The 12462-nt window shown below is 39.7% G+C and overlaps 1 pseudogene; it reads left to right on the top strand.

Annotated features, from left to right (window-relative positions):
- The window catches only part of LOC114631571, a 42337-nt pseudogene extending 30262 nt beyond the window's left edge, over positions 1–12075 (top strand).
- The last annotated feature ends 387 nt before the right edge of the window (positions 12076–12462 follow it).

The following is a 12462-nucleotide window of genomic DNA, read 5'->3' as shown; positions in this document are numbered from 1 at the left end:
TTTTTGTTGTCTAATTGTTCTGGCTAGGACTTCTAGTACTATATGGAATATGTTCAGAGAGAGTAGGCAGTGTTGTCTAGTCTCTGAAAAAAGCCAGAAAGTAATCTTCTAACAAATTCAAAAGAAGATAGCTACACAAACATAATTCTCAAAAATGTGGTCCTGCCCCGTCACTGCAGCCTCGCCCTGTCACTGTGGTTACCAGTTTCCTGGTTCCACCTAGATCACTTGCTTCTAGCCAGTTCCTGTAACTAGCTTGTCCACATTCTTAGCTTGCTTCAGAGAGACTTTTCCATACCCTTTTAAAGAAAAAACTAAAGAAGAATCTCTATATATTTTATAAAATGATCTTCATAATTTTTCACTCTACATCCCCCACTTCTTGTGATGTAAAAGTTCTAATCATAGAACTAAACTTCAGTATCCCCAGCATCATCATGACCTCTATTTTCTTGACCTGGCAAAGCCCAATATTGTTGGCACAACATTAATATCTGAACAGCATTTACTCTTTCTCTAAAAAAGGCAAATAATCTGTTTAAGAAGCAAAAACAGAATCACAAGGGGACCAGTGAGGGAAAATATCAGAGTGGTAATGTCTAATTCCTGAAGCATGTCTGGAAAGGCTGCCTCATGATTGTGCTGTATGTCATTGTCCACATGCCACAGGGTTTCTAGTGTCCTCTGGAATGCTGTACTGGCCTCACCCAGAGGCTTCGAGTCCTTGGAGCTTGTTGCCTGCTCCCACAGGTATTGAAAGATGATCTCCAGTGACTGGTGGTTTAGCTCGTCATACAGGTTCAAACCGATTGCCGCGTGTCTCTGCAGGCCAAACATGGTTGGACACAGCAGGCAGCTTGGTGGTGCTGAACTAGAACTGCATCTCTCAACTGATGTGGCACACTCGGGGTTCCAGTCTCATAGGTCCCATTCACCTGTTCCCACACCTCGAGCCGGACCACTTTAAGTGCTTTTATGTGGGCAAACAAGGATTCAGAAAGGACAGCATCAGGATCATTCATTCCGCCCACCTCAATAGGTGGCAGTGGTACCCCACACAAAATCTCAAAGGGTGTAAGCTTAAATCACTATAGGGTGTTCCAAACTCAGAACAAGGCAAAGGGAAGGAGGGCTGTCCAGTCATTACCATCAGTCTCCAATGCTAATTTCGTTAAGGTCTCCTTTATTGTTCTATTTATCCTTGCTACCTGTCCTGAACTCTGGGGTTTATAAGCACAATGTAATTTCCAATTAATCCCCAGCTGTGTGGCCAGTCCCTAACTCACCTGGGCAACAAAGACCATTAGCAGACCCAGTTACCTTGGGTATTCCAAACCTTGGAAAGATTTCTTCTAGGATCTTCTTAGTCATCATGTTGGCAGTTTCAGTCTTCCTGAAAAGGTGTCTATAAAAACTAAAAGATATTTATTTTGCTGGTTCGACTTCTGTGAAGGCCATCTCCCAGTAAGCAATGTGCCGGTTGCCCCTCAGTCTCGTTCCCATGGTATACATGGAAGGTCTTTGCATTGATTAAGGCACAAGTTCTATAGTTTCTCACCACAGCTTTCACCAAATCCTTCTTCTTGTGGGAGGATTAATTTACCATCTCAGATTTTTTATTACCCTGTAAGGGGTCTCAGAGTGAAAGCCCAATTTGTCCATCACTTGATGGTCGTCGGTGGCATATCTGAAACTGGTATCTCGAGTGTCAAAATAGTCTCCGGAACCCTTAACTGCTAGAATCATTGTTCCCCTGGGCAGCTTTCTTGGCAGCCATGTCAGCCATCTGATTTTCTTTTGTAACAGTGTCCTGAGCCCTCTGGTTTTGGTTCAAAGAGGCTCAGTATTTTTGCAGATGTCAGCAGCTCTCTTTGTCTATAGATTGCACCATGTATATGAGCCATGGCAAATGCATATCGGTACTCGCTTTCCATCTGTCACTGAATCTCCCGCCATTCGCTTACCTTCTACCACAAAACTGCTGCCATCTGTACACCAGTTCAGACTTCCTGGCCAGGGCTGGTCCTTCAGGTGACTCTGAGTACCTGTTTCTTCTACCAGGATATCAACACAGTGATGGATGAGAGAAGAGTCATCAGTCACAGACAGCAAGGTGGCAGGATTCAAGATATCCAAGGGTGCAAAGGTCACTCTTTCAGTCAACAACAGGCTCTGATAGTGCATCATGCGATCATTAGTCATCCATCAGTCAGGGGTCTGCTGGATAGTTAATGCTGCCCAAAGTCCTCTCTGGTGGGAGCGAATTGAGGAGGTTAAATGTCTTGTATTCTCTTATTGACTTCTCTTAAATCTTGTGCTGGTTTGTAATCATTAGTGCCTGGATTCTTCAGTTTCAACCCAAACTTTTGGGAATTCTGCTAGCCATTTACTGATATCTGGAGCTTCTGCCTTTGTCACCCAGGTTCTCTGTTTGTCTAAGTCCTATCCTCTTTCTTGTCTCTCTTTCCTTCACTGTGGCCAAAATCCTTCTTGCCTGCAATCTCACCTGTCTTTTCTCTCTTCTCTTTCTTTCTCTTCTTTCCTTCTTTCTTTCTTTCTCTCTTTCTTTCTTTCTTTCTTTCTTTCTTTCTTTCTTTCTTTCTCTCTTTCTCTGTCTCCTTCTTATAGTACACTTTCTTTGCCTCCTTGACTAAATCTTGCAGGGTATAGTCCTGCAATATGTTGCAATTTCTTTCTTATATCAGGTGCTGACTGTCTTATAAAGGCCATAGCCACTGCTGCCTATTGACCCTCAGAAATTGGGTCGAAAGGCGTATAACATCTATATGTTTCCAGCAACCTCTCAAGAAACACAGACAGTGGCTTGTTGGGTCCCTGAAGGACTTCTCTTACCTTGGCCAAATTGGTGGGCCATCTCGCTGCCCTTGGAGACCCACTAGAGCCCGATGGTAGACCACCAGCCACCCCTTACCTGCAGTTAAGGGGGAATCCGGCATCAATCTCATTGGGAAGCTGTGTAGGCTGCCCGTTGTCACCAGGAACATTCTTATGGGCTTCTAATAGAATTCTTTTCTTCTCTTTAGTAGTAAAGAGAACCTGTAAACTCTATTGACAATCATCCCAGGTGGGCTGGAGGGAAAACATCAAAGACTCTACCAGTCCTATCAGACTGGCTGGGTTGTCTGGAAAGGAAGGGTGATGAGTCTTCTAAGACCCCCACAGATATCTCCTCTCTTTCTTTAGGGGGGGCTAAATTTGTCTCTACCACTGTATCTAACTGACAGGAGGCTGGTACTGTGTCACAGCTGATTTTTTATTTTTTTCTTACTCTTGCAATCATCTCCACCTGCTCTACCGTCTTCTCAACCATAAACAAGAGTGAGTCAAAATTTCTGGAGCTCATGATTGAACTGTCAACTGCAGCCATTAACTATATTTTTTAAGTTTCTTTTTGTAATACTAGACTGTAACCATAATTTTGAGAAACAAAACCAATTTTTAACAATGTAAACAATCTATTTTCTCTAAAATCAACACTAAATGCATTACTTTCAGGTTACAAAGTTGTCTGTCAGTTCCTATACATGAATGCACGATAGTGCAGCTTTTAATAACTCATAAGAGACATTGTTTTAAATCCTATCTTTATATATCTGGTTTCTGAATGACTCCAAACCTGAGTTACCTGTTTTAAGCCAACTTTCTGTTACCAAAGTGCAAATTTGTAATCATACCCAATAACTTATAGGCCAATAACCTATAACCAAGACATGTAGAATATTTTTATACTTTTAAGACCAGTCATAAACAAAAAATGAAGTAAATGTACATTATATATTTTTTTCAAACAGAATTTTCTTACTCTTAACTTCTTGTAAGGCTATTAGCCATTCCTTGAGGCAAAACTTTCTAGTGATATTGCTTCATGGTCTCTCAAAAATTACAAGCATACTCAATGAATGTAAACCTCTCACCTTCACCAGGATGTAAAGGAACAGTATAAAAACACTCTTCTAAATCTAAAATAATTCTATATGCATTTCCTGGAAGGGCAGCTGGAGTAGGCAAGTCAGGCTGTCTTAACTCAAATGTAGAAGTTCTTAATTTAGGCCTATCTACAAATTCCTGAAGTAGTTCATCAAGGCCTTATCTGATCCCAGATAAAACTTACACTGAAATCTCCTTTTCAATCTTGGGGGAAGAAAAAAATCAGTTTCTTTACCAGGAAAGACAAAAAGTTCTTAGCCTCTCCAAGAGCAGCTTGTGCAAAGAATCATTTTTGCCAGAGCTCCTCCCACTGTGCTTCACTTCCAGCCGCAGAGCAGGGGGACTTGCCTATCAGCTTTTATTAGGAAAATTGAGGTTGTCTTTTAAACAAGTTTTAAGCTAAATCAAGCCAGAAGTTTTAACCCTTTTTATCTTTCTGAACATGAAACATAGAACAGACATTTATTCTAATGAAACAAAGACAGACAACGACACACGTGGACAAATTTGAAGCACCAAAGACTCACAATAGACAAAGAAAGCATAACTAAGAATCTCTCCAGTAGGGGCCGGAGAGTTCCTTTTCTTTTGCTAACTCACCTGGGAGATCAAACAATTGTTTTAGCTATTTCTCTGCCGATGGCCATGTTACCTCTTGTTAACTCAGGATATTCAACACAGTAGATTCAGTCCAAAATAACTTCAGTAAGTGTCCAGAAACACACAAACAGTTAACCAAGAAAACAGAAGAAACACAGTCAGTTCACTCCCATCATGGGCAGTGCATATACCAGGTGACATGGCCAGCCCATGCTGGACCTAATTTAACAGATTTCTTACACCACCAACAATGAACACCACAGAATTAGACACAGACACACAGCCATGAGAGCTTCAACAGACACCATCCCAGGAGGCGGTGGCCAAAGACCACCTTCAGACAGAGAAGGGGTCATTTCTGACCTTATCTCCCATACAAACAAACTCCAGAGCGTCCTCTAGAGAACTGTGGCCTGCAGTGTGCCCACACATCTGTCCCACTGCTTCCACTTCCCATGAATTCCCTCCCAGAATTTGTACCCTGACCCTATCTCAGGGTAGCAAAATGCTCTCTGTGGCTTGCCCAGTTCCTGCTCCTGTCATGAGCACAGAAACCAGACTACACAGAAGGTTGCCCCTGCCATGGGCGCACAGAAATTTCACAGACACAGTACACAGACAGTTGCCCCATGCAATGGGCACAGACACCTCATAAGCACAAGTACACAGTCTGTTGTCTCTATCACATCACGAGTAACACAAAATACAGACAAACAACTACACAAAGAGACTAATCATCTCAACCAAGAAATCCAACACCAATACAGAAAAACAGATGGCTGGGAGGTCTCTCGCGCCTCCTCCAGCAAGAGGACCACCATGTCCTCCCGGCCTCCAGACAGGCACCCACCAGGCATTCCTGGGGTCCCTTTTTACCTGGGATGTCTCCCAGGTTGTGGCAGCAGCAACCCTCCTAACACGTCTACTGGTCACCCGTTCACCTCCTGCTGAGACAGAGACAGTTTACTGCCTCTCACGAGACAGAAATGACTGCCAAACCAAACCTCAAGTGCACTTTCCAGAAATCAGAACCAGATACCAGAACTAGATGGACAGACACACAAGACAAAAACCGAGGTACCCTTACCTCCCAGTGAGGGTCTTGGAGATTAGGGTGGTCGTAAATCTGTGGACGAGCCCCCAGCTGAAGACCCCCACTCCCGGGAGACTCTCACTCTAGTCTCAGGATGACACAACCACCCACAAACTCGCAAGGCACCAAATCTGGATGCAGTCAGCAGAGGTTTAATCGGGATATAAACAGCTAGCTGCCGGCCAATTCGTCTGCTCATGCAGGAGCTGAATTGACCTCAAGGTTAAATTTAAAACACTCTTTGGAATCTTTTTTATCTAAATGAGTGTGTTGATATGTTACTTAAAGTATGTTGAAAGCTATGATGACTAGTGACTAGATAGTACCTATAAGGTGGTACTTATAAGGACCCTAACATTGCAGAAGGCTATTATTTAATATACTTGACAAGCTACTCAGCTTGGCAAGATGTCCCAGATAGATAAGATTTAGTTAGCATTTTAAAACTGTGAGTCCATAGTGAATCCTCAGGATTTGGCACTGTTTACACTTGCTAACTTTACCTGACTCTAAATAATGACTACAAAAATGCTAAACTATTGGAAGACACTGGAATTGATGTGACAGGAATCTGAACAGTAATAACTACCTTGTTTGGGAACTGAGGCACACCAGCTGAAGGAGGGAGGGACATGGAGGAAAGTAGAGGGGAGGGGAAAGTATAGATATATGAAGCAGAATTTCAAAGAAAAAGGTTAAGTGGTAATAAATGGAACAAAATCAGAATTAAAGAACTATACATTTACTCAAAAAAGATGGGCCAAATGAATGAGTCTAGCTTATCTATTTTTTTCTTTCTTCTGATTTCTAGGTGTTTTTATTTCAGTATGTGATACACACCTTGAGAATCTCCCATTTGCTTTATCAGTTAGTGCATGCCTGTAGCCTTTTGCTGCTTTAGGCTGCCTTTACAAAATTGTCTCATAGCCTTGAAAGTTTTATTTCCTTCACATGAGGATGATAAGAAAAAGCTTTGGTATTAATCTCAGTATATACTGAAGGCCACAAACAGCAAAGTGGATTGCTTCTCCTGATAAAGCAAGACAACTTTAAAGGGAATTGTAATGTACAAAAATACCTTAAAGGAACAGACTTGTAATGAAAAATAATCAATAGTTACTTTACAAGACCAAGGTTTTAATGCACCAAGTAAATAAATAAATAAACCCAAGCAGCAAAAGAATGCTAGCCCAGAGAGAAAATAGCTATATAATATAAATGTGGCAATTAGATTTGATTGGTAAAATGCTTTGAATCTGAACAGTACTACATATTTTATGGTGCTGTGTAACTGATTATTGCAACTAGAGACCAATTAGCCTTCCTGAAAGTTTCTCCCCTTACCACTCAACTTAAATCTGTAATAGTGGATGAAGAAAGTGCACAATATATCCAAAGGCTTTGTTCTCTATACATGTCAGTAAACTAAAATAACTATGCAAACTCATTCAGACTATTACATGAAAAATAAAAATATTCCATGTTTATCAGAAAGCTCTTTACTGGAAATATGTAGGTCTCTTCTGGATGAAAACTCTTTGAGCACAAGAAACCTTCTTAAACTTGTGATAATCTCTAGCTCAATGGAACATTCCCCTAAATGCCAAATGAAGATCCTTTGTGGGAAGGAAAAAGACTTTTCTGGATGGATAAATGAACAAATAAATTTTCTTTTCTAAACTATGGTTCATGTGATCTAAAGCATAGTGGTAAGAAGAGTATGTATTAATCAGAGAGATATATTATTTTTACTTTCATTAGCTTTTACCAGTAAAAGATGACATGTGCCTACTTCTCAAAGATGATCTTTTAATGAACTACAATATAGTCAGAGAATTCATTTTTAAGTTACATTGTTCAAATATTTCAAAATGTAAACCACATTCTGAGAGTCAGGATGAGAAAAAGGTTATCCCCACACACAGGGATACAAGTTTCTCTGAGAAGCTATAGATTAATAAATAAACAAATAAATAAATAAATAAATAAATAGATTAATTAATGCAGCTCAAACATGTACTTATTTTTTTCAGAATGATTTTTTTATTCTTTCATATATTACATACTAACTGAAGTTTTCTCTTCCTTCCCTCACCACAGGATCTCTCCTCTACCTCCCCCCAAATCACACTGTTTATGCACTCTACCTCTTCACAGAAAAGGGCAGGCCTTCCCAGGGACATCAACAAAATATTGCATAACAAGCTACAATAAGACCAGGCACATACCATCACAGCAAGGTTGGACAAGGCAAAGGAAAAGGGTCCCACAAATAAATAAAAGAGTCATGGACAGACGCTTCTCCCAAAGATAGAGTTCCCATAAGAATACCAAGATACTTAGTCATAACGTAAATGCTGAGGACCTAGGTCTGATGCCTACAAGGCTCCCTGGTGACTGCTAACCCCCATGAATCCTGGTCAATCGATTCTGTGATCCATGTTCTTGTGTTCTCATGGTGTTCCTGACCCCTTGACTTACTCCCCTCCTCCACAGTATATCCTGAGCTCTGCATAATGTTTTAAGTGGGATTCTGTATCTCTTCTGGTCAGTTGATGAATAAAGTCTGTCTGGTCACTCTGCAGGCAGTGTGAAATGTAAGTTAGAAGTTTTGTGACTGGGTTGGTGTTCCAATCTCTACACTCAAGGTCTTGTATGGTTACAGAAGATGGCCAGTTCAGGCTGTCTGTCTCCTATTACAAGGAGTCTTTGATAGGGTTTCTCTTATAGATTACATGGTAAATGAGCACATACCATGTTTGTTTCTCATGATCTAGATTATCTCACTTAGATTTATTTTGTAGTTTCATTCATTTGCCTGAAAATGATGTCATTGACTTTAAAAGCTAAGTAATAACCCATTGTGTAAATGTACCACATTTTCATTATCCATTCTTTAATTGAAAATCATCTAGGTTATTTCCAGATTCTGGCTATTATTTTTTAAAAAGCTGCTACAAAGATAGTTGAGCAAGTGTTCATGCCATAGACTGAAGAATCTTTGAGTATATACACGAAAGTGTATATACTCAAAAATGCTGTGTCTTGAGGTATATTGATTACCAGCTTTCTGAGAAACCAACATATTTATTTCCAAAGTGGCTCTACATGTGTTCATTCCCACTAGCAATGGAGGAGCCTTCCCCTTGTTGTCCATCTTTAAAGTGAGTTGTCACTTTTTTTAATCTTAGGATTCTTATAAATATAATACAGAATCTCAGAATCATTTTGACTTTCATTTTCCTACTGGCTAATGATATTGGACATGTTTTTAAGAATTACTCAGCCATTTCCTATTTCTCTGTTGAGAATTTTCTTTTTAACTCTTTATGCAAATTTTTATAGGATTATTTGATGTCTAGTCTGTTTAGTTCTTTGTATATTTTGTAATTAGCCATCTGTCAGATGTGGAGTTGATGAAAATCATGTTGTAGGCTGGTATTTTGTTCAATTGATAATGTTCTTTGCCTTACAGATGTTTTAATATAGAATTCTAATAGACTTTCAAAGAAGAGCTAATACCAATGCTCCTCAAATTACTGCATGAAATAGAAGCAAATGAAATAATGCCCAATTCATTTTATGAGGACACAGTCACCCTAATACACAAAGAAAACAAATTATAAACAAATTTCCTCATGAATAGTGATGAAAAATACTCAATAAGATATTCACAAACTGAATAATAGAACACATCAACAATATCACCCACCATGATCAAGTATGCTTCATCCCAGAGATGCAGGAATGGTTCAACATATAATAAGCTGTCGATGTAATCTACCATATAAATAAACTGAAAGACAGTTGTTGATGGTGTCCAACTTTAATTCATGGTAGTTTCACAGTATACAAGGAGTTATTTCAGGTTTCTTGTATATGATGAGACTTGCTTTTTAACTTAGTATATGGGTCAATTTGGGGAAAAGTTCCATGACATGATGAGAAAAAATTATATTCTTTTGTGTTTGAATGAAATGTTCTCTAGATATGTTTGGTGACTGTTACCTCTCTTATTGCTCTTTTGTACTTTCTGTCTGGATGATCTGTCATTTGGCCAAAATTAAGTATTGCAATCTCACATTATCAATATATAAGGTTCAGTGTGTGATATAAGCTTTAGGAATGTTTCTTTTAGAAATGTGAGTGCCCTTGCATTTTGGACATAGACATTAAGAATTGAAACATTAGGCACCAGTTGCTTCAGAGTCCTGGTATGGGTAGTCACATTTTGTGTGTGCTCATTCAGCCAAGATACCTGAGGAAACCCAGATCCAAGACCAACCAGTGGAAGAGGAGGAGGTCGAGACCTTTGTCTTTCAGGCAGAAGTTGCCCAGTTAATGTCCTTGATCATCAATACTTTTTACTCAAACAAAGAGATCTTTCTGAGGGAGCTCATTTCCAATTCATCAGATGTTCTGTATAAAATAAGATACAAGAGCATGACAGATCCTAGTAAACTCTACTGGGGAAGAAGCTGCATATTAGTCTCATTCCCAACAAACAGGATCTAACCCTCACTATTGTGGATGCTGGAATTGGAATGACCAAGCCTGACTTGTTCAATAACCTAGGCACTATTTCCAAGTCAGGCACCAAAGCCTTCATGAGGCTTTGCAAGCTGGTTCAGATATCTCTATGATTGGCCAGTTTGGTGTTGGTTTTTACTCTGCATGTTTGGTTGCTGAGAAAGTGACTGTCATCACAAAGCATAACGATGATGAGCAGTATGCCTGGGAATCCTCAGCTGGGGGGATCCTTCACAGTGAGGACTGACACAGGTGAACCAATGGGTCATGGGACAAAGGTTATCTTGCATCTGAAAGAAGACCAAACTGGAGGAAAGGAGAATAAAGGAGATTGTGAAGGAACATTCACAGTTTTTTGTCTATCCTATTACTGTGTTTGTGGAGAAGGAACGTGATAAGAAAGTTAGTGATGATGAGGCTGAAGAAAAGGAAGAGAAGGAGGAAGAGAAAGAAAAAGAAGAAAAGGAGTCTGATGACAAGCCTGAAATAGAAGATGTTGGTTCTAATGAAGAAGAAGAAGAGAAGAAGGATGGTGACAAGAAGAAAAATAAGAAGATAAAGGAAAAGTACATTGATCAAGAAGAACTCAACAAAACAAAGCCGATTTGGACCAGGAATCCTGATGACGTTACTAATGAAGAATATGGAGAGTTCTACAAGAGCTTAACCAACGATTGGGAAAAACATTTGGCAGTTAAGCATTTTTATGTTGAAGGACAATTAGAATTTCGGGCCCTTTTTGTCCCAACATGAAAGCTCAAGCCCTCAAGCCTTTTGATCTGTTTGAAAACAGAAAGAAAAAGAACAACATCAAGTTGTATGTTCTCAGAGTTTTTATCATGGATAACTGTAAGGAGTTAATCCCTGAGTATCTGAATTCCACTAGAGGGGTGGTGGATTCTGAGGATCTCCCTCTAAATATTTCCCATGAAATGCTGCAATAAAGCAAAATTCTGAAAGGTATCAGAAAGAATTTGGTCAAGAAATGCTTAGAACTATTTGCTGAACTGGCAGACGATAAAAAGAACTACGAAAAGTTTTATGAGCAGTTCTCAAAAAAACATAAAGCTTGGAATACATGAAGACTCTCATAATCAGAAGAAGCTTTCAGAGCTGTTGCAGTACTACACATCTGCTTCTGGGGATGAGATGGTGTCTCTGAAGGACTACTGCACCAGAATTAAGGAAAACCAGAAGCCCATCTATTTTATCACCGGCAAGACCAAGGACCAGGTTGCTAACTCAGTTTTGTGGAACATCTTTGAAAGCATGGCTATATGATTGAGCCCATTAATGAGTATTATGTGCAACAGCTGAAGGAATTTGAGGGCAAGACCTTGGTGTCTGTTACCAAAGAGGGACTGGACCTTCCAGAAGATGAAGAGGAAAAGAAGAAACAGGAAGAGAAAAAGACAAAATTTGAGAACCTCTGCAAAATTATGAAAGATATTTTAGAGAAAAAGGTTGAAAAGGTGGTTGTGTCAAACCAATTCATGACATCCACATGCTGTATTGTCACAGGCACATATGAGTAGAGAGCAAACATAGAGAGAATCATGAAAGCTCAAGCCCTCAGAGACAACTCAACAATGGGTTACATAGCAGCAAAGAAACACCTGGAGATAAACCCTGATCACTCCATTATTGAAACCTTAAGTCAAAAGGCAGAGGCTGACAAGAATGACAAGTCTGTGAAAGATCTGGTCATCTTGCTGTATGAAACTGCACTCCTCTCTTCTGGCTTCAGTCTGGAAGATCCTCAGACCCATGCTAACATGATCAAGCTTGGTCTAGGTATTGATGAGGATGATCCCACTGTGGATGAGACCAGTGCTGCTGTAACTGAAGAAATACCATCCCTGGAAGGAGATGACGACACATCACGCATGGAAGAAGTAGACTAAGCTTCACCAGAACTGTGTTTGATGCTTACCTTCATTCCTTCTGATAATATATTTTCCATGATTTCTGTTTATTTTTGTTAACATTTAAAAAATCTGTGTGGCATGAAAACTAAGGGGAAGATAAAATTTCTACATGTGATACTGTGATACTATAGGTTTGACTCAAGAGGTTGATAGAATGTTTGTTGTAAGACGTAACCTGCTGTTAATGTTAACTCTGTGGTCTGAAGTGTTTAGCTGTTGAGCTGGATTCCTTAGTAGACCAAATTAAGATGGCTTAAGTTACATCTTAAAACTTTCACTCCCTGTAGTTAATGCTGCATGTACTAGTCTTAGAAGTAAACACCAGTTAAAACAACTTGACAGGAACTCCCCAAGTGGCTTGTT

This window comes from Grammomys surdaster, unplaced genomic scaffold (genome assembly GCF_004785775.1).
Source record: "Grammomys surdaster isolate TR1022 unplaced genomic scaffold, NIH_TR_1.0 97, whole genome shotgun sequence".
NCBI lineage: Eukaryota > Metazoa > Chordata > Mammalia > Rodentia > Muridae > Grammomys > Grammomys surdaster.
Note: the sequence above shows the minus strand (reverse complement) of the source record. Positions and strands in the feature narration are given on the sequence as shown.